Source organism: Symsagittifera roscoffensis, chromosome 6 (genome assembly GCF_963678635.1).
Source record: "Symsagittifera roscoffensis chromosome 6, txSymRosc1.1, whole genome shotgun sequence".
Lineage (NCBI taxonomy): Eukaryota > Metazoa > Xenacoelomorpha > Acoela > Convolutidae > Symsagittifera > Symsagittifera roscoffensis.
Genome location: NC_087067.1, coordinates 32,927,486 through 32,949,547, shown reverse-complemented (window position 1 = coordinate 32,949,547; position 22,062 = coordinate 32,927,486). Strand labels below are relative to the sequence as shown.

At 39.2% G+C, this 22,062-nt stretch overlaps 15 non-coding genes across 15 annotated transcripts; all 15 read right to left on the bottom strand.

The window, feature by feature from the left end:
- Nucleotides 1–811: 811 nt before the first annotated feature.
- LOC134849501 (U2 spliceosomal RNA) lies at nt 812–1,002 on the bottom strand. Its single transcript, XR_010163518.1, has one exon. It is a non-coding gene; the product is annotated as a U2 spliceosomal RNA (small nuclear RNA).
- A 1,247-nt stretch (nt 1,003–2,249) lies between these two features.
- LOC134849531 (U2 spliceosomal RNA) lies at nt 2,250–2,440 on the bottom strand. Its single transcript, XR_010163548.1, has one exon. It is a non-coding gene; the product is annotated as a U2 spliceosomal RNA (small nuclear RNA).
- Nucleotides 2,441–3,688: 1,248 nt separating this feature from the next.
- On the bottom strand, nt 3,689–3,878 carry LOC134849664 (U2 spliceosomal RNA). Its single transcript, XR_010163678.1, has one exon. It is a non-coding gene; the product is annotated as a U2 spliceosomal RNA (small nuclear RNA).
- A 1,249-nt stretch (nt 3,879–5,127) lies between these two features.
- On the bottom strand, nt 5,128–5,318 carry LOC134849624 (U2 spliceosomal RNA). The gene has a single exon (XR_010163638.1). It is a non-coding gene; the product is annotated as a U2 spliceosomal RNA (small nuclear RNA).
- A 1,249-nt stretch (nt 5,319–6,567) lies between these two features.
- Nucleotides 6,568–6,758, bottom strand: LOC134849662 (U2 spliceosomal RNA). Its single transcript, XR_010163676.1, has one exon. It is a non-coding gene; the product is annotated as a U2 spliceosomal RNA (small nuclear RNA).
- A 1,249-nt stretch (nt 6,759–8,007) lies between these two features.
- Nucleotides 8,008–8,198, bottom strand: LOC134849600 (U2 spliceosomal RNA). Its single transcript, XR_010163615.1, has one exon. It is a non-coding gene; the product is annotated as a U2 spliceosomal RNA (small nuclear RNA).
- A 1,249-nt stretch (nt 8,199–9,447) lies between these two features.
- On the bottom strand, nt 9,448–9,638 carry LOC134849727 (U2 spliceosomal RNA). Its single transcript, XR_010163737.1, has one exon. It is a non-coding gene; the product is annotated as a U2 spliceosomal RNA (small nuclear RNA).
- Nucleotides 9,639–10,887: 1,249 nt separating this feature from the next.
- Nucleotides 10,888–11,078, bottom strand: LOC134849707 (U2 spliceosomal RNA). The gene has a single exon (XR_010163718.1). It is a non-coding gene; the product is annotated as a U2 spliceosomal RNA (small nuclear RNA).
- Nucleotides 11,079–12,327: 1,249 nt separating this feature from the next.
- On the bottom strand, nt 12,328–12,518 carry LOC134849452 (U2 spliceosomal RNA). The gene has a single exon (XR_010163470.1). It is a non-coding gene; the product is annotated as a U2 spliceosomal RNA (small nuclear RNA).
- Nucleotides 12,519–13,767: 1,249 nt separating this feature from the next.
- Nucleotides 13,768–13,958, bottom strand: LOC134849640 (U2 spliceosomal RNA). The gene has a single exon (XR_010163654.1). It is a non-coding gene; the product is annotated as a U2 spliceosomal RNA (small nuclear RNA).
- Nucleotides 13,959–15,206: 1,248 nt separating this feature from the next.
- LOC134849449 (U2 spliceosomal RNA) lies at nt 15,207–15,397 on the bottom strand. Its single transcript, XR_010163467.1, has one exon. It is a non-coding gene; the product is annotated as a U2 spliceosomal RNA (small nuclear RNA).
- Nucleotides 15,398–16,642: 1,245 nt separating this feature from the next.
- Nucleotides 16,643–16,833, bottom strand: LOC134849492 (U2 spliceosomal RNA). Its single transcript, XR_010163509.1, has one exon. It is a non-coding gene; the product is annotated as a U2 spliceosomal RNA (small nuclear RNA).
- A 1,249-nt stretch (nt 16,834–18,082) lies between these two features.
- LOC134849457 (U2 spliceosomal RNA) lies at nt 18,083–18,273 on the bottom strand. The gene has a single exon (XR_010163475.1). It is a non-coding gene; the product is annotated as a U2 spliceosomal RNA (small nuclear RNA).
- A 1,249-nt stretch (nt 18,274–19,522) lies between these two features.
- On the bottom strand, nt 19,523–19,713 carry LOC134849280 (U2 spliceosomal RNA). The gene has a single exon (XR_010163306.1). It is a non-coding gene; the product is annotated as a U2 spliceosomal RNA (small nuclear RNA).
- Nucleotides 19,714–20,962: 1,249 nt separating this feature from the next.
- Nucleotides 20,963–21,153, bottom strand: LOC134849494 (U2 spliceosomal RNA). The gene has a single exon (XR_010163511.1). It is a non-coding gene; the product is annotated as a U2 spliceosomal RNA (small nuclear RNA).
- Between the last annotated feature and the right edge of the window lie 909 nt (nt 21,154–22,062).

Sequence of the window (22,062 nt, the reverse complement as noted above, 5' to 3'; positions counted from 1 at the left end):
CTCACGTTATAATTTATGCAATTCAAACAAAATTTGAATAATTGACAATTTTCAGAATTTTTTTGGCCCAATGAGTTTTATGGCCAAATCGGCTGGTCAAAACCTACGGAGCGTGTACAGGGTGTCTTAGATGACCATCTATGGCATGATAGCTGCTCACTCAACGTTAGTGGCATATGGTCGAATAACAGCCAGGATACTGATAGATGCTTTTAGCCTAATTGTTGTGACAAACTTATTAAATAGGTAAGTTTTCAAATCTATTTGATAAGTTTCTTTGAATGCACTCTGCGACAGCAGAGAGCACCCCATTTTATAAAAAATGCAAGAAAAAATTGCACTAACTTAAAAGTTAGCTTTTAGGTCGATTTTCTTCCAAAATGGCCGAATTTCAGCTCCCCCCAAAATTTCAACTGATGATTACTCCACGAACACTGAAGCTAAAGAAGTCGTTTTGAGCTCGTTGGAATAGTTCTGAGTCCAAAATTGTGATACGATATTGAAAAAATAAAATTTAGACAGAAAAGAACAAAAATTTTGAAATTTTCGTTTTTTGCACCACGCTCGATTAGGCTTAACTTTTTGGCATCACCGAGCTTTCAAGAACTCATAACTTTGAACTGGTTCGACAAAATTGGTTCATTTTCTCAGTCCCCCAAGATTTGACGATGGTCTTACGATAGAAATAGCAAAATTTGGAAGTGTTAAGTTTTTTGGGCAAGTTATGGCCGTTCGCGCAATTCACCAGTCTCAATTAGACTCTTCATACTGACATCTTCACTCTATTAAGGTAATTTGCAGGTTCAGAATTTTCAGGTGGACTGCTCCCGATGGTAGTGTAAGACCGGGACAATCCGTGAGTCAACTGAAGCAAGCTTCGGTGTTAACTCGGGAAGTAAAAATCAGTTTAATAATGGTGCCAGGCTATGCCCAGCATGCCAGATATTAAGCTGACAAGAACAGATACTACACATGATCTTAGCCAAAAGGCCGAGATGTGATAACTAAACATTTTCCTAATTTTGGTACATGCCTTGAACACAACAATGAAAAAACAGCTCGCATCATAAAAATTTATATTTATCCGACTGGGTTGAGAGCTGGGTTGCTCCCGGACCAACTTATGAAAGGTCAAGGGGGAAAGTTGAAAAGAGGTAGCCATAACGACACTTCGCCCTAACAAAACTCCCCTGCTGGCTAGTAAATCTATCGTAAGAGTACAGTAGACTACATTATAACCATCTGCGTTTGTGCCGTTACATACGACATGGGCTTAACGATGTGGACAAAGACAGAATCTGCGGTTCTGCCTTAGGCATTTGAGTAATTCCGCTTCCATTTATATCCTGACTAGCATATAACTATGTACATTACTTTTAAAACACTCGCCCTCGCGCGAGAGTAGAAATATGCTCTTATACCATGTAAAATTTTGCACGCTCACGTTATAATTTATGCAATTCAAACAAAATTTGAAAAATTGACAATTTTCAGAATTTTTTTGGCCCAATGAGTTTTATGGCCAAATCGGCTGGTCAAAACCTACGGAGCGTGTACAAGGTGTCTTAGATGACCATTTATGGCATGATAGCCGCTCACTCAACGTTAGTGGCATATGGTCGAATACCAGCCAGGATACTGATAGATGCTTTTAGCCTAATTGTTGTGACAAACTTATTAAATAGGTAAGTTTTCAAATCTATTTGATAAGTTTCTTTGAATGCACTCTGCGACAGCAGAGAGCACCCCATTTTATAAAAAATGCAAGAAAAAATTGCACTAACTTAAAAGTTAGCTTTTAGGTCGATTTTCTTCCAAAATGGCCGAATTTCAGCTCCCCCCAAAATTTCAACTGATGATTTCTCCACGAACACTGAAGCTAAAGAAGTCGTTTTGGGCTCGTTGGAATAGTTCTGAGTCCAAAATTGTGATACGATATTGAAAAAATGAAATTTAGACAGAAAGAACAAAAATTTTGAAATTTTCGTTTTTTGCACCACGCTCGATTAGGCTTAACTTTTTGGCATCACCGAGCTTTCAAGAACTCATAACTTTGAACTGGTTCGACAAAATTGGTTCATTTTCTCAGTCCCCCAAGATTTGACGATGGTCTTACGATAGAAATAGCAAAATTTGGAAGTGTTAAGTTTTTTGGGCAAGTTATGGCCGTTCGCGCAATTCACCAGGCTCAATTAGACTCTTCATACTGACATCTTCACTCTATTAAGGTAATTTGCAGGTTCAGAATTTTCAGGTGGACTGCTCCCGATGGTAGTGTAAGACCGGGACAATCCGTGAGTCAACTGAAGCAAGCTTCGGTGTTAACTCGGGAAGTAAAAATCAGTTTAATATTGGTGCCAGGCTATGCGCAGCATGCCAGATATTAAGCTGACAAGAACAGATACTACACATGATCTTAGCCAAAAGGCCGAGAAGCGATAGCTAAACCGTTTCCTAATTTTGGTACATGCCTTGAACACAACAATGAAAAAACAGCTCGCATCATAAAAATTTATATTTATCCGACTGGGTTGAGAGCTGGGTTGCTCCCGGACCAACTTATGAAAGGTCAAGGGGGAAAGTTGAAAAGAGGTAGCCATAATGACACTTCGCCCTATCAAAACTCATCTGCTGGCTAGTAAATCTATCGTAAGAGTACAGTAGACTACGTTATAACCATCTGCGTTTGTGCCGTTACATACGACATGGGCTTAACGATGTGGACAAAGACAGAATCTGCGGTTCTGCCTGAGGCATTGGAGTAATTCCGCTTCCATTTATATTCTGACTAGCATATAACTATGTACATTACTTTTAAAACACTCGCCCTCGCGCGAGAGTAGAAATATGCTCTTATACCATGTAAAATTTTGCACGCTCACGTTATAATTTATGCAATTCAAACAAAATTTGAAAAATTGACAATTTTCAGAATATTTTTGGCCCAATGAGTTTTATGGCCAAATCGGCTGGTCAAAACCTACGGAGCGTGTACAGGGTGTCTTAGATGACCATCTATGGCATGATAGCCGCTCACTCAACGTTAGTGGCATATGGTCGAATACCAGCCAGGATACTGATAGATGCTTTTAGCCTAATTGTTGTGATAAACTTATTAAATAGGTAAGTTTTCAAATCTATTTGAAAAGTTTCTTTGAATGCACTCTGCGACAGCAGAGAGCACCCCATTTTATGAAAAATGCAAGAAAAAAATTGCACTAAATTAAAAGTTAGCTTTTAGGTCGATTTTCTTCCAAAATGGCCGAATTTCAGCTCCCCCAAAATTTCAACTGATGATTACTCCACGAACACTGAAGCTAAAGAAGTCGTTTTGGGCTCGTTGGAATTGTTCTGAGTCCAAAATTGTGATACGATATTGAAAAAATAAAATTTAGACAGAAAAGAACAAAAATTTTGAAATTTTTGTTTTTTGCACCACGCTCGATTAGGCTTAACTTTTTGGCATCACCGAGCTTTCAAGAACTCATAACTTTGAACTGGTTCGACAAAATTGGTTCATTTTCTCAGTCCCCCAAGATTTGACGATGGTCTTACGATAGAAATAGCAAAATTTGGAAGTGTTAAGTTTTTTGGGCAAGTTATGGCCGTTCGCGCAATTCACCAGGCTCAATTAGACTCTTCATACTGACATCTTCACTCTATTAAGGTAATTTGCAGGTTCAGAATTTTCAGGTGGACTGCTCCTGATGGTAGTGTAAGACCGGGACAATCCGTGAGTCAACTGAAGCAAGCTTCGGTGTTAACTCGGGAAGTAAAATCAGTTTAATATTGGTGCCAGGCTATGCCCAGCATGCCAGATATTAAGCTGACAAGAACAGATACTACACATGATCTTAGCCAAAAGGCCGAGAAGCGATAGCTAAACCTTTTCCTAATTTTGGTACATGCCTTGAACACAACAATGAAAAAACAGCTCGCATCATAAAAATTTATATTTATCCGACTGGGTTGAGAGCTGGGTTGCTCCCGGACCAACTTATGAAAGGTCAAGGGGGAAAGTTGAAAAGAGGTAGCCATAATGACACTTCGCCCTAACAAAACTCCCCTGCTGGCTAGTAAATCTATCGTAAGAGTACAGTAGACTACGTTATAACCATCTGCGTTTGTGCCGTTACATACGACATGGGCTTAACGATGTGGACAAAGATAGAATCTGCGGTTCTGCCTGAGGCATTGGAGTAATTCCGCTTCCATTTATATCCTGACTAGCATATAACTATGTACATTACTTTTAAAACACTCGCCCTCGCGCGAGAGTAGAAATATGCTCTTATACCATGTAAAATTTTGCACGCTCACGTTATAATTTATGCAATTCAAACAAAATTTGAAAAATTGACAATTTTCAGAATATTTTTGGCCCAATGAGTTTTATGGCCAAATCGGCTGGTCAAAACCTACGGAGCGTGTACAAGGTGTCTTAGATGACCATCTATGGCATGATAGCCGCTCACTCAACGTTAGTGGCATATGGTCGAATACCAGCCAGGATACTGATAGATGCTTTTAGCCTAATTGTTGTGATAAACTTAGTAAATAGGTAAGTTTTCAAATCTATTTGATAAGTTTCTTTGAATGCACTCTGCGACAGCAGAGAGCACCCCATTTTATGAAAAATGCAAGAAAAAAATTGCACTAAATTAAAAGTTAGCTTTTAGGTCGATTTTCTTCCAAAATGGCCGAATTTAAGCTCCCCCCAAAATTTCAACTGATGATTACTCCACGAACACTGAAGCTAAAGAAATCGTTTTGGGCTCGTTGGAATTGTTCTGAGTCCAAAATTGTGATACGATATTGAAAAAATAAAATTTAGAAAGAAAAGAACAAAAATTTTGAAATTTTTGTTTTTTGCACCACGCTCGATTAGGCTTAACTTTTTGGCATCACCGAGCTTTCAAGAACTCATAACTTTGAACTGGTTCGACGAAATTGGTTCATTTTCTCAGACCCCCAAGATTTGACGATGGTCTTACGATAGAAATAGAATAATTTGGAAGTTTTAAGTTTTTTGGGCAAGTTATGGCCGTTCGCGCAATTCACCAGGCTCAATTAGACTCTTCATACTGACATCTTCACTCTATTAAGGTAATTTGCAGGTTCAGAATTTTCAGGTGGACTGCTCCCGATGGTAGTGTAAGACCGGGACAATCCGTGAGTCAACTGAAGCAAGCTTTGGTGTTAACTCGGGAAGTAAAAATCAGTTTAATATTGGTGCCAGGCTATGCGCAGCATGCCAGATATTAAGCTGACAAGAACAGATACTACACATGATCTTAGCCAAAAGGCCGAGAAGCGATAGCTAAACCTTTTCCTAATTTTGGTACATGCCTTGAACACAACAATGAAAAAACAGCTCGCATCATAAAAATTTATATTTATCCGACTGGGTTGAGAGCTGGGTTGCTCCCGGACCAACTTATGAAAGGTCAAGGGGGAAAGTTGAAAAGAGGTAGCCATAATGACACTTCGCCCTAACAAAACTCCCCTGCTGGCTAGTAAATCTATCGTAAGAGTACAGTAGACTACGTTATAACCATCTGCGTTTGTGCCGTTACATACGACATGGGCTTAACGATGTGGACAAAGACAGAATCTGCGGTTCTGCCTGAGGCATTGGAGTAATTCCGCTTCCATTTATAAACTGACTAGCATATAACTATGTACATTACTTTTAAAACACTCGCCCTCGCGCGAGAGTAGAAATATGCTCTTATACCATGTAAAATTTTGCACGCTCACGTTATAATTTATGCAATTCAAACAAAATTTGAAAAATTGACAATTTTCAGAATTTTTTTGGCCCAATGAGTTTTATGGCCAAATCGGCTAGTCAAAACCTACGGAGCGTGTACAGGGTGTCTTAGATGACAATCTATGGCATGATAGCCGCTCACTCAACGTTAGTGGTATATGGTCGAATACCAGCCAGGATACTGATAGATGCTTTTAGCCTAATTGTTGTGATAAACTTATTAAATAGGTAAGTTTTCAAATCTATTTGATAAGTTTCTTTGAATGCACTCTGCGACAGCAGAGAGCACCCCATTTTATGAAAAATGCAAGAAAATAATTGCACTAAATTAAAAGTTAGCTTTTAGGTCGATTTTCTTCCAAAATGGCCGAATTTCAGCTCCCCCCAAAATTTCAACTGATGATTACTCCACGAACACTGAAGCTAAAGAAATCGTTTTGGGCTCGTTCGAATTGTTCTGAGTCCAAAATTGTGATAAGATATTGAAAAAATAAAATTTAGACAGAAAAGAACAAAAATTTTGAAATTTTTGTTTTTTGCACCACGCTCAATTAGGCTTAACTTTTTGGCATCACCGAGCTTTCAAGAACTCATAACTTTGAACTGGTTCGACGAAATTGGTTCATTTTCTCAGACCCCCAAGATTTGACGATGGTCTTACGATAGAAATAGAAAAATTTGGAAGTTTTAAGTTTTTTGGGCAAGTTATGGCCGTTCGCGCAATTCACCAGGCTCAATTAGACTCTTCATACTGACATCTTCACTCTATTAAGGTAATTTGCAGGTTCAGAATTTTCAGGTGGACTGCTCCCGATGGTAGTGTAAGACCGGGAAAATCCGTAAGTCAACTGAAGCAAGCTTTGGTGTTAACTCGGGAAGTAAAAATCAGTTTAATATTGGTGCCAGGCTATGCCCAGCATGCCAGATATTAAGCTGACAAGAACAGATACTACACATGATCTTAGCCAAAAGGCCGAGAAGTGATAGCTAAACCTTTTCCTAATTTTGGTACATGCCTTGAACACAACAATGAAAAAACAGCTCGCATCATAAAAATTTATATTTATCCGACTGGGTTGAGAGCTGGGTTGCTCCCGGACCAACTTATGAAAGGTCAAGGGGGAAAGTTGAAAAGAGGTAGCCATAATGACACTTCGCCCTAACAAAACTCCCCTGCTGGCTAGTAAATCTATCGTAAGAGTACAGTAGACTACGTTATAACCATCTGCGTTTGTGCCGTTACATACGACATGGGCTTAACGATGTGGACAAAGACAGAATCTGCGGTTCTGCCTTAGGCATTTGAGTAATTCCGCTTCCATTTATATCCTGACTAGCATATAACTATGTACATTACTTTTAAAACACTCGCCCTCGCGCGAGAGTAGAAATATGCTCTTATACCATGTAAAATTTTGCACGCTCACGTTATAATTTATGCAATTCAAACAAAATTTGAAAAATTGACAATTTTCAGAATTTTTTTGGCCCAATGAGTTTTATGGCCAAATCGGCTGGTCAAAACCTACGGAGCGTGTACAAGGTGTCTTAGATGACCATTTATGGCATGATAGCCGCTCACTCAACGTTAGTGGCATATGGTCGAATACCAGCCAGGATAATGATAGATGCTTTTAGCCTAATTGTTGTGACAAACTTATTAAATAGGTAAGTTTTCAAATCTTTTTGATAAGTTTCTTTGAATGCACTCTGCGACAGCAGAGAGCACCCCATTTTATAAAAAATGCAAGAAAAAAATTGCACTAACTTAAAAGTTAGCTTTTAGGTCGATTTTCTTCCAAAATGGCCGAATTTCAGCTCCCCCCAAAATTTCAACTGATGATTTCTCCACGAACACTGAAGCTAAAGAAGTCGTTTTGGGCTCGTTGGAATAGTTCTGAGTCCAAAATTGTGATACGATATTGAAAAAATGAAATTTAGACAGAAAAGAACAAAAATTTTGAAATTTTCGTTTTTTGCACCACGCTCGATTAGGCTTAACTTTTTGGCATCACCGAGCTTTCAAGAACTCATAACTTTGAACTGGTTCGACAAAATTGGTTCATTTTCTCAGTCCCCCAAGATTTGACGATGGTCTTACGATAGAAATAGCAAAATTTGGAAGTGTTAAGTTTTTTGGGCAAGTTATGGCCGTTCGCGCAATTCACCAGGCTCAATTAGACTCTTCATACTGACATCTTCACTCTATTAAGGTAATTTGCAGGTTCAGAATTTTCAGGTGGACTGCTCCCGATGGTAGTCGAAAACCGGGTCAATCCGTGAGTCAACTGAAGCAAGCTTCGGTATTAACTCGGGAAGTAAAAATCAGTTTAATATTGGTGCCAGGCTATGCCCAGCTTGCCAGATATTAAGCTGACAAGAACAGATACTACACATGATCTTAGCCAAAAGGCCGAGAAGCGATAGCTAAACCTTTTCCTAATTTTGGTACATGCCTTGAACACAACAATGAAAAAACAGCTCGCATCATAAAAATCTATATTTATCCGACTGGGTTGAGAGCTGGGTTGCTCCCGGACCAACTTATGAAAGGTCAAGGGGGAAAGTTGAAAAGAGGTAGCCATAATGACACTTCGCCCTAACAAAACTCCCCTGCTGGCTAGTAAATCTATCGTAAGAGTACAGTAGACTACGTTATAACCATCTGCGTTTGTGCCGTTACATACGACATGGGCTTAACGATGTGGACAAAGACAGAATCTGCGGTTCTGCCTGAGGCATTGGAGTAATTCCGCTTCCAATTATATCCTGACTAGCATATAACTATGTACATTACTTTTAAAACACTCGCCCTCGCGCGAGAGTAGAAATATGCTCTTATACCATGTAAAATTTTGCACGCTCACGTTATAATTTATGCAATTCAAACAAAATTTGAAAAATTGACATATTTCAGAATATTTTTGGCCCAATGAGTTTTATGGCCAAATCGGCTGGTCAAAACCTACGGAGCGTGTACAGGGTGTCTTAGATGACCATCTATGGCATGATAGCCGCTCACTCAACGTTAGTGGCATATGGTCGAATACCAGCCAGGATACTGATAGATGCTTTTAGCCTAATTGTTGTGATAAACTTATTAAATAGGTAAGTTTTCAAATCTATTTGATAAGTTTCTTTGAATGCACTCTGCGACAGCAGAGAGCACCCCATTTTATGAAAAATGCAAGAAAAAAATTGCACTAAATTAAAAGTTAGCTTTTAGGTCGATTTTCTTCCAAAATGGCCGAATTTCAGCTCCCCCCAAAATTTCAACTGATGATTACTCCACGAACACTGAAGCTAAAGACGTCGTTTTGGGCTCGTTGGAATTGTTCTGAGTCCAAAATTGTGATACGATATTGAAAAAATAAAATTTAGTCAGAAAAGAACAAAATTTTTGAAATTTTTGTTTTTTGCACCACGCTCGATTAGGCTTAACTTTTTGGCATCACCGAGCTTTCAAGAACTCATAACTTTGAACTGGTTCGACAAAATTGGTTCATTTTTTCAGTCCCCCAAGATTTGACAATGGTCTTACGATAGAAATAGAAAAATTTGGAAGTCTTAAGTTTTTTGGGCAAGTTATGGCCGTTCGCGCAATTCACCAGGCTCAATTAGACTCTTCATACTGACATCTTCACTCTATTAAGGTAATTTGCAGGTTCAGAATTTTCAGGCGGACTGCTCCCGATGGTAGTGTAAGACCGGGACAATCCGTGAGTCAACTGAAGCAAGCTTTGGTGTTAACTCGGGAAGTAAAAATCAGTTTAATATTGGTGCCAGGCTATGCCCAGCATGCCAGATATTAAGCTGACAAGAACAGATACTACACATGAGCTTAGCCAAAAGGCCGAGAAGTGATAGCTAAACCTTTTCCTAATTTTGGTACATGCCTTGAACACAACAATGAAAAAACAGCTCGCATCATAAAAATTTATATTTATCCGACTGGGTTGAGAGCTGGGTTGCTCCCGGACCAACTTATGAAAGGTCAAGGGGGAAAGTTGAAAAGAGGTAGCCATAATGACACTTCGCCCTAACAAAACTCCCCTGATGGCCAGTAAATCTATCGTAAGAGTACAGTAGACTACGTTATAACCATCTGCGTTTGTGCCGTTACATACGACATGGGCTTAACGATGTGGACAAAGACAGAATCTGCGGTTCTGCCTTAGGCATTTGAGTAATTCCGCTTCCATTTATATCCTGACTAGCATATAACTATGTACATTACTTTTAAAACACTCGCCCTCGCGCGAGAGTAGAAATATGCTCTTATACCATGTAAAATTTTGCACGCTCACGTTATAATTTATGCAATTCAAACAAAATTTGAAAAATTGACAATTTTCAGAATTTTTTTGGCCCAATGAGTTTTATGGCCAAATCGGCTGGTCAAAACCTTCGGAGCGTGTACAGGGTGTCTTAGATGACCATCTATGGCATGATAGCCGCTCACTCAACGTTAGTGGCATATGGTCGAATACCAGCCAGGATACTGATAGATGCTTTTAGCCTAATTGTTGTGATAAACTTATTAAATAGGTAAGTTTTCAAATCTATTTGATAAGTTTCTTTGAATGCACTCTGCGACAGCAGAGAGCACTACATTTTATGAAAAATGCAAGAAAAAAATTGCACTAACTTAAAAGTTAGGTTTTAGGTCGATTTTCTTCCAAAATGGCCGAATTTCAGCTCCCCCCAAAATTTCAACTGATGATTACTCCACGAACACTGAAGCTAAAGAAGTCGTTTTGGGCTCGTTGGAATTTTTCTGAGTCCAAAACTGTGATACGATATTGAAAAAATAAGATTTAGACAGAAAAGAACAAAAATTTTGAAATTTTAGTTTTTTGCACCACGCTCGATTAGGCTTAACTTTTTGGCATCACCGAGCTTTCAAGAACTCATAACTTTGAACTGGTTCGACCAAATTGGTTCATTTTCTCAGTGCCCCAAGATTTGACGATGGTCTTACGATAGAAATAGAAAAATTTGGAAGTCTTAAGTTTTTTGGGCAAGTTATGGCCGTTCGCGCAATTCACCAGGCTCAATTAGACTCTTCATACTGACATCTTCACTCTATTAAGATAATTTGCAGGTTCAGAATTTTCAGGTGGACTGCTCCCGATGGTAGTGTAAGACCGGGACAATCCGTGAGTCAACTGAAGCAAGCTTCGGTGTTAACTCGGGAAGTAAAAATCAGTTTAATATTGGTGACAGGCTATGCCCAGCATGCCAGATATTAAGCTGACAAGAACAGATACTACACATGATCTTAGGCAAAAGGCCGAGAAGCGATAGCTAAACCTTTTCCTAATTTTGGTACATGCCTTGAACACAACAATGAAAAAACAGCTCGCATCATAAAAATTTATATTTATCCGACTGGGTTGAGAGCTGGGTTGCTCCCGGACCAACTTATGAAAGGTCAAGGGGGAAAGTTGAAAAGAGGTAGCCATAATGACACTTCGCCCTAACAAAACTCCCCTGCTGGCTAGTAAATCTATCGTAAGAGTACAGTAGACTACGTTATAACCATCTGCGTTTGTGCCGTTACATACGACATGGGCTTAACGATGTGGACAAAGACAGAATCTGCGGTTCTGCCTTAGGCATTTGAGTAATTCCGCTTCCATTTATATCCTGACTAGCATATAACTATGTACATTACTTTTAAAACACTCGCCCTCGCGCGAGAGTAGAAATATGCTCTTATACCATGTAAAATTTTGCACGCTCACGTTATAATTTATGCAATTCAAACAAAATTTGAAAAATTGACAATTTTCAGAATTTTTTTGGCCCAATGAGTTTTATGGCCAAATCGGCTGGTCAAAACCTACGGAGCGTGTACAGGGTGTCTTAGATGACCATCTATGGCATGATAGCCGCTCACTCAACGTTAGTGGCATATGGTCGAATACCAGCCAGGATACTGATAGATGCTTTTAGCCTAATTGTTGTGATAAACTTATTAAGTAGGTAAGTTTTCAAATCTATTTGATAAATTTCTTTGAATGCACTCTGCGACAGCAGAGAGCACCCCATTTTATGAAAAATGCAAGAAAAAAATTGCACTAACTTAAAAGTTAGGTTTTAGGTCGATTTTCTTCCAAAATGGCCGAATTTCAGCTCCCCCCAAAATTTCAACTGATGATTACTCCACGAACACTGAAGCTAAAGAAGTCGTTTTGGGCTCGTTGGAATTGTTCTGAGTCCAAAATTGTGATACGATATTGAAAAAAAAAAATTTAGACAGAAAAGAACCAAAATTTTGAAATTTTCATTTTTTGCACCACGCTCGATTAGGCTTAACTTTTTGGCATCACCGAGCTTTCAAGAACTCATAACTTTGAACTGGTTCGACCAAATTGGTTCATTTTCTCAGTCCCCCAAGATTTGACAATGGTCTTACGCTAGAAATAGAAAAATTTGGAAGTCTTAAGTTTTTTGGGCAAGTTATGGCCGTTCGCGCAATTCACCAGGCTCAATTAGACTCTTCATACTGACATCTTCACTCTATTAACGTAATTTGCAGGTTCAGAATTTTCAGGCGGACTGCTCCCGATGGTAGTGTAAGACCGGGACAATCCGTGAGTCAACTGAAGCAAGCTTCGGTGTTAACTCGGGAAGTAAAAATCAGTTTAATATTGGTGCCAGGCTATGCCCAGCATGCCAGATATTAAGCTGACAAGAACAGATACTACACATGATCTTAGCCAAAAGGCCGAGAAGCGATAGCTAAACCTTTTCCTAATTTTGGTACATGCCTTGAACACAACAATGAAAAAACAGCTCGCATCATAAAAATTTATATTTATCCGACTGGGTTGAGAGCTGGGTTGCTCCCGGACCAACTTATGAAAGGTCAAGGGGGAAAGTTGAAAAGAGGTAGCCATAATGACACTTCGCCCTAACAAAACTCCCCTGCTGGCTAGTAAATCTATCGTAAGAGTACAGTAGACTACGTTATAACCATCTGCGTTTGTGCCGTTACATACGACATGGGCTTAACGATGTGGACAAAGACAGAATCTGCGGTTCTGCCTTAGGCATTTGAGTAATTCCGCTTCCATTTATATCCTGACTAGCATATAACTATGTACATTACTTTTAAAACACTCGCCCTCGCGCGAGAGTAGAAATATGCTCTTATACCATGTAAAATTTTGCACGCTCACGTTATAATTTATGCAATTCAAACAAAATTTGAAAAATTGACAATTTTCAGAATTTTTTTGGCCCAATGAGTTTTATGGCCAAATCGGCTGGTCAAAACCTACGGAGCGTGTACAGGGTGTCTTAGATGACCATCTATGGCATGATAGCCGCTCACTCAACGTTAGTGGCATATGGTCGAATACCAGCCAGGATACTGATAGATGCTGTTAGCCTAATTGTTGTGATAAACTTATTAAATAGGTAAGTTTTCAAATCTATTTGATAAGTTTCTTTGAATGCACTCTGCGACAGCAGAGAGCACCCCATTTTATGAAAAATGCAAGAAAAAAATTGCACTAACTTAAAAGTTAGGTTTTAGGTCGATTTTCTTCCAAAATGGCCGAATTTCAGCTCCCCCCAAAATTTCAACTGATGATTACTCCACGAACACTGAAGCTAAAGAAGTCGTTTTGGGCTCGTTGGAATTGTTCTGAGTCCAAAAATGTGATACGATATTGAAAAAATAAAATTTAGACAGAAAAGAACAAAAATTTTGAAATTTTCATTTTTTGCACCACGCTCGATTAGGCTTAACTTTTTGGCATCACCGAGCTTTCAAGAACTCATAACTTTGAACTGGTTCGACCAAATTGGTTCATTTTCTCAGTCCCCCAAGATTTGACGATGGTCTTACGATAGAAATAGAAAAATTTGGAAGTTTTAAGTTTTTTGGGCAAGTTATGGCCGTTCGCGCAATTCACCAGGCTCAATTAGACTCTTCATACTGACATCTTCACTCTATTAAGGTAATTTGCAGGTTCAGAATTTTCAGGTGGACTGCGCCCGATGGTAGTGTAAGACCGGGACAATCCGTGAGTCAACTGAAGCAAGCTTCGGTGTTAACTCGAGAAGTAAAAATCAGTTTAATATTGGTGCCAGGCTATGCCCAGCATGCCAGATATTAAGCTGACATAAACAGATACTACACATGATCTTAGCCAAAAGGCCGAGAAGCGATAGCTAAACCTTTTCCTAATTTTGGTACATGCCTTGAACACAACAATGAAAAAACAGCTCGCATCATAAAAATTTATATTTATCCGACTGGGTTGAGAGCTGGGTTGCTCCCGGACCAACTTATGAAAGGTCAAGGGGGAAAGTTGAAAAGAGGTAGCCATAATGACAGTTCGCCCTAACAAAACTCCCCTGCTGGCTAGTAAATCTATCGTAAGAGTACATTAGACTACGTTATAACCATCTGCGTTTGTGCCGTTACATACGACATGGGCTTAACGATGTGGACAAAGACAGAATCTGCGGTTCTGCCTTAGGCATTTGAGTAATTCCGCTTCCATTTATATCCGGACTAGCATATAACTATGTACATTACTTTTAAAACACTCGCCCTCGCGCGAGAGTAGAAATATGCTCTTATACCATGTAAAATTTTGCACGCTCACGTTATAATTTATGCAATTCAAACAAAATTTGAAAAATTGACAATTTTCAGAATTTTTTTGGCCCAATGAGTTTTATGGCCAAATCGGCTGGTCAAAACCTACGGAGCATGTACAGGGTGTCTTAGATGACCATCGATGGCATGATAGCTGCTCACTCAACGTTAGTGGCATATGGTCGAATACCAGCCAGGATACTGATAGATGCTTTTAGCCTAATTGTTGTGATAAACTTATTAAATAGGTAAGTTTTCAAATCTATTTGATAAGTTTCTTTGAATGCACTCTGCGACAGCAGAGAGCACCCCATTTTATGAAAAACGCAAGAAAACAATTGCACTAACTTAAAAGTTAGGTTTTAGGTCGATTTTCTTCCAAAATGGCCGAATTTCAGCTCCCCCCAAAATTTCAACTGATGATTACTCCACGAACACTGAAGCTAAAGAAGTCGTTTTGGGCTCGTTGGAATTGTTCTGAGTCCAAAATTGTGATACGATATTGAAAAAAAAAATTTAGACAGAAAAGAACAAAAATTTTGAAATTTTCGTTTTTTGTACCACGCTCGATTAGGCTTAACTTTTTGGCATCACCGAGCTTTCAAGAACTCATAACTTTGAACTGGTTCGACCAAATTGGTTCAATTTCTCAGTCCCCCAAGATTTGACGATGGTATTACGATAGAAACAGAAAAATTTGGAAGTCTTAAGTTTTTTGGGCAAGTTATGGCCGTTCGCGCAATTCACCAGGCTCAATTAGACTCTTCATACTGACATCTTCACTCTATTAAGATAATTTGCAGGTTCAGAATTTTCAGGTGGACTGCTCCCGATGGTAGTGTAAGACCGGGACAATCCGTGAGTCAACTGAAGCAAGCTTCGGTGTTAACTCGGGAAGTAAAAATCAGTTTAATATTGGTGCCAGGCTATGCCCAGCATACCAGATATTAAGCTGACAAGAACAGATACTACACATGATCTTAGCCAAAAGGCCGAGAAGCGATAGCTAAACCTTTTCCTAATTTTGGTACATGCCTTGAACACAACAATGAAAAAACAGCTCGCATCATAAAAATTTATATTTATCCGACTGGGTTGAGAGCTGGGTTGCTCCCGGACCAACTTATGAAAGGTCAAGGGGGAAAGTTGAAAAGAGGTAGCCATAATGACACTTCGCCCTAACAAAACTCCCCTGCTGGCTAGTAAATCTATCGTAAGAGTACAGTAGACTACGTTATAACCATCTGCGTTTGTGCCGTTACATACGACATGGGCTTAACGATGTAGACAAAGACAGAATCTGCGGTTCTGCCTTAGGCATTTGAGTAATTCCGCTTCCATTTATATCCTGACTAGCATATAACTATGTACATTACTTTTAAAACACTCGCCCTCGCGCGAGAGTAGAAATATGCTCTTATACCATGTAAAATTTTGCACGCTCACATAATTATGCAATTCAAACAAAATTTGAAAAATTGACAATTTTCAGAATTTTTTTGGCCCAATGAGTTTTATGGCCAAATCGGCTGGTCAAAACCTACGGAGCGTGTACAGGGTGTCTTAGATGACCATCGATGGCATGATAGCTGCTCACTCAACGTTAGTGGCATATGGTCGAATACCAGCCAGGATACTGATAGATGCTTTTAGCCTAATTGTTGTGATAAACTTATTAAATAGGTATGTTTTCAAATCTATTTGATAAGTTTCTTTGAATGCACTCTGCGACAGCAGAGAGCACCCCATTTTATGAAAAATGCAAGAAAAAAATTGCACTAACTTAAAAGTTAGGATTTAAGTCGATTTTCTTCCAAAATGGCCGAATTTCAGCTCCCCCCAAAGATTCAACTGATGATTACTCCACGAACACTGAAGCTAAAGAAGTCGTTTTGGGCTCGTTGGAATTGTTCTGAGTCCAAAATTGTGATACGATATTGAAAAAATAAAATTTAGACAGAAAAGAACAAAAATTTTGAAATTTTCGTTTTTTGCACCACGCTCGATTAGGCTTAACTTTTTGGCATCACCGAGCTTTCAAGAACTCATAACTTTGAACTGGTTCGACCAAAATGGTTCATTTTCTCAGTCCCCCAAGATTTGACGATGGTCTTACGATAGAAATAGAAAAATTTGGAAGTCTTCAGTTTTTTGGGCAAGTTATGGCCGTTCGCGCAATTCACCAGGCTCAATTAGACTCTTCATACTGACATCTTCACTCTATTAAGATAATTTGCAGGTTCAGAATTTTCAGGTGGACTGCTCCCGATGGTAGTGTAAGACCGGGACAATCCGTGAGTCACCTGAAGCAAGCTTCGCTGTTAACTCGGGAAGTAAAAATCAGTTTAATATTGGTGCCAGGCTATGCCCAGCATGCCAGATATTAAGCTGACAAGAACAGATACTACACATGATCTTAGCCAAAAGGCCGAGAAGCGATAACTAAACCTTTTCCTAATTTTGGTACATGCCTTGAACACAACAATGAAAAAACAGCTCGCATCATAAAAATTTATATTTATCCGACTGGGTTGAGAGCTGGGTTGCTCCCGGACCAACTTATGAAAGGTCAAGGGGGAAAGTTGAAAAGAGGTAGCCAAAACGACACTTCGCCCTAACAAAACTCCCCTGCTGGCTAGTAAATCTATCTTAAGAGTACAGTAGACTACATTATAACCATCTGCGTTTGTGCCGTTACATACGACATGGGCTTAACGATGTGGACAAAGACAGAATCTGCGGTTCTGCCTTAGGCATTTGAGTAATTCCGCTTCCATTTATATCCTGACTAGCATATAACTATGTACATTACTTTTAAAACACTCGCCCTCGCGCGAGAGTAGAAATATGCTCTTATACCATGTAAAATTTTGCACGCTCACGTTATAATTTATGCAATTCAAACAAAATTTGAAAAATTGACAATTTTCAGAATTTTTTTGGCCCAATGAGTTTTATGGCCAAATCGGCTGGTCAAAACCTACGGAGCGTGTACAGGGTGTCTTAGATGACCATCGATGGCATGATAGCTGCTCACTCAACGTTAGTGGCATATGGTCGAATACCAGCCAGGATACTGATAGATGCTTTTAGCCTAATTGTTGTGATAAACTTATTAAGTAGGTATGTTTTCAAATCTATTTGATAAGTTTCTTTGAATGCACTCTGCGACAGCAGAGAGCACCCCATTTTATGAAAAATGCAAGAAAAAAATTGCACTAACTTAAAAGTTAGGATTTAGGTCGATTTTCTTCCAAAATGGCCGAATTTCAGCTCCCCCCAAAGATTCAACTGATGATTACTCCACGAACACTGAAGCTAAAGAAGTCGTTTTGGGCTCGTTGGAATTGTTCTGAGTCCAAAATTGTGATACGATATTGAAAAAATAAAATTTAGACAGAAAAGAACAAAAATTTTGAAATTTTCGTTTTTTGCACCACGCTCGATTAGGCTTAACTTTTTGGCATCACCGAGCTTTCAAGAACTCATAACTTTGAACTGGTTCGACCAAAATGGTACATTTTCTCAGTCCCCCAAGATTTGACGATGGTCTTACGATAGAAATAGAAAAATTTGGAAGTCTTAAGTTTTTTGGGCAAGTTATGGCCGTTCGCGCAATTCACCAGGCTCAATTAGACTCTTCATACTGACATCTTCACTCTATTAAGATAATTTGCAGGTTCAGAATTTTCAGGTGGACTGCTCCCGATGGTAGCGTAAGACCGGGACAATCCGTGAGTCAACTGAAGCAAGCTTCGCTGTTAACTCGGGAAGTAAAAATCAGTTTAATATTGGTGCTAGGCTATGCCCAGCATGCCAGATATTAAGCTGACAAGAACAGATACTACACATGATCTTAGCCAAAAGGCCGAGAAGCGATAACTAAACCTTTTCCTAATTTTGGTACATGCCTTGAACACAACAATGAAAAAACAGCTCGCATCATAAAAATTTATATTTATCCGACTGGGTTGAGAGCTGGGTTGCTCCCGGACCAACTTATGAAAGGTCAAGGGGGAAAGTTGAAAAGAGGTAGCCATAACGACACTTCGCCCTAACAAAACTCCCCTGCTGGCTAGTAAATCTATCGTAAGAGTACAGTAGACTACATTATAACCATCTGCGTTTGTGCCGTTACATACGACATGGGCTTAACGATGTGGACAAAGACAGAATCTGCGGTTCTGCCTTAGGCATTTGAGTAATTCCGCTTCCATTTATATCCTGACTAGCATATAACTATGTACATTACTTTTAAAACACTCGCCCTCGCGCGAGAGTAGAAATATGCTCTTATACCATGTAAAATTTTGCACGCTCACGTTATAATTTATGCAATTCAAACAAAATTTGAAAAATTGACAATTTTGAGAATTTTTTTGGCCCAATGAGTTTTATGGCCAAATCGGCTGGTCAAAACCTACGGAGCGTGTACAGGGTGTCTTAGATGACCATCTATGGCATGATAGCCGCTCACTCAACGTTAGTGGCATATGGTCGAATACCAGCCAGGATACTGATAGATGCTTTTAGCCTAATTGTTGTGATAAACTTATTAAGTAGGTAAGTTTTCAAATCTATTTGATAAGTTTCTTTGAATGCACTCTGCGACAGCAGAGAGCACCCCATTTTATGAAAAATGCAAGAAAAAAATTGCACTAAGTTAAAAGTTAGGTTTTAGGTCGATTTTCTTCCAAAATGGCCGAATTTCAGCTCCCCCCAAAATTTCAACTGATGATTACTCCACGAACACTGAAGCTAAAGAAGTCGTTTTGGGCTCGTTGGAATTGTTCTGAGTTCAAAATTGTGATACGATAATGAAAAAATAAAATTTAGACAGAAAAGAACAAAAATTTTGAAATTTTCGTTTTTTGCACCACGCTCGATTAGGCTTAACTTTTTGGCATCACCGAGCTTTCAAGAACTCATAACTTTGAACTGGTTCGACCAAATTGGTTCATTTTCTCAATCCCCCAAGATTTGACGATGGTCTTACGATAGAAATAGAAAAATTGGGAAGTCTTAATTTTTTTGGGCAAGTTATGGCCGTTCGCGCAATTCACCAGGCTCAATTAGACTCTTCATACTGACATCTTCACTCTATTAAGGTAATTTGCAGGTTCAGAATTTTCAGGTGGACTGCTCCCGATGGTAGTGCAAGACCGGGACAATCCGTGAGTCAACTGAAGCAAGCTTCGGTGTTAACTCGGGAAGTAAAAATCAGTTTAATATTGGTGCCAGGCTATGCCCAGCATGCCAGATATTAAGCTGACAAGAACAGATACTACACATGATCTTAGCCAAAAGGCCGAGAAGCGATAACTAAACCTTTTCCTAATTTTGGTACATGCCTTGAACACAACAATGAAAAAACAGCTCGCATCATAAAAATTTATATTTATCCGACTGGGTTGAGAGCTGGGTTGCTCCCGGACCAACTTATGAAAGGTCAAGGGGCAAAGTTGAAAAGAGGTAGCCATAACGACACTTCGCCCTAACAAAACTCCCCTGCTGGCTAGTAAATCTATCGTAAGAGTACAGTAGACTACATTATAACCATCTGCGTTTGTGCCGTTACATACGACATGGGCTTAACGATGTGGACAAAGACAGAATCTGCGGTTCTGCCTTAGGCATTTGAGTAATTCCGCTTCCATTTTTATCCTGACTAGCATATAACTATGTACATTACTTTTAAAACACTCGCCCTCGCGCGAGAGTAGAAATATGCTCTTATACCATGTAAAATTTTGCACGCTCACCTTATAATTTATGCAATTCAAACAAAATTTGAAAAATTGACAATTTTGGGAATTTTTTTGGCCCAATGAGTTTTATGGCCAAATCGGCTGGTCAAAACCTACGGAGCGTGTACAGGGTGTCTTAGATGACCATCTATGGCATGATAGCCGCTCACTCAACGTTAGTGGCATATGGTCGAATACCAGCCAGGATACTGATAGATGCTTTTAGCCTAATTGTTGTGATAAACTTATTAAGTAGGTAAGTTTTCAAATCTATTTGATAAGTTTCTTTGAATGCACTCTGCGACAGCAGAGAGCACCCCATTTTATGAAAAATGCAAGAAAAAAATTGCACTAACTTAAAAGTTAGGTTTTAGGTCGATTTTCTTCCAAAATGGCCGAATTTCAGCTCCCCCCAAAATTTCAACTGATGATTACTCCACGAACACTGAAGCTAAAGAAGTCGTTTTGGGCTCGTTGGAATTGTTCTGAGTCCAAAATTGTGATACGATATTGAAAAAATAAAATTTAGACAGAAAAGAACAAAAATTTTGAAATTTTCGTTTTTTGCACAACGCTCGATTAGGCTTAACTTTTTGGCATAACCGAGCTTTCAAGAACTCATAACTTTGAACTGGTTCGACCAAATTGGTTCATTTTCTCAGTCCCCCAAGATTTGACGATGGTCTTACGATAGAAATAGAAAAATTTGGAAGTCTTAAGTTTTTTGGGCAAGTTATGGCCGTTCGCGCAATTCACCAGGCTCAATTAGACTCTTCATACTGACATCTTCACTCTATTAAGATAATTTGCAGGTTCAGAATTTTCAGGTGGACTGCTCCCGATGGTAGTGTAAGACCGGGAAAATCCGTGAGTCAACTGAAGCAAGCTTCGGTGTTAACTCGGGAAGTAAAAATCAGTTTAATATTGGTGCCAGGCTATGCCCAGCATGCCAGATATTAAGCTGACAAGAACAGATACTACACATGATCTTAGCCAAAAGGCCGAGAAGCGATAACTAAACCTTTTCCTAATTTTGGTACATGCCTTGAACACAACAATGAAAAAACAGCTCGCATCATAAAAATTTATATTTATCCGACTGGGTTGAGAGCTGGGTTGCTCCCGGACCAACTTATGAAAGGTCAAGGGGGAAAGTTGAAAAGAGGTAGCCATAACGACACTTCGCCCTAACAAAACTCCCCTGCTGGCTAGTAAATCTATCGTAAGAGTACAGTAGACTACATTATAACCATCTGCGTTTGTGCCGTTACATACGACATGGGCTTAACGATGTGGACAAAGACAGAATCTGCGGTTCTGCCTTAGGCATTTGAGTAATTCCGCTTCCATTTATATCCTGACTAGCATATAACTATGTACATTACTTTTAAAACACTCGCCCTCGCGCGAGAGTAGAAATATGCTCTTATACCATGTAAAATTTTGCACGCTCACGTTATAATTTATGCAATTCAAACAAAATTTGAAAAACTGACAATTTTGAGAATTTTTTTGGCCCAATGAGTTTTATGGCCAAATCGGCTGGTCAAAACCTACGGAGCGTGTACAGGGTGTCTTAGATGACCATCTATGGCATGATAGCCGCTCACTCAACGTTAGTGGCATATGGTCGAATACCAGCCAGGATACTGATAGATGCTTTTAGCCTAATTGTTGTGATAAACTTATTAAGTAGGTAAGTTTTCAAATCTATTTGATAAGTTTCTTTGAATGCACTCTGCGACAGCAGAGAGCACCCCATTTTATGAAAAATGCAAGAAAAAAATTGCACTAACTTAAAAGTTAGGTTTTAGGTCGATTTTCTTCCAAAATGGCCGAATTTCAGCTCCCCCCAAAATTTCAACTGATGATTACTCCACGAACACTGAAGCTAAAGAAGTCGTTTTGGGCTCGTTGGAATT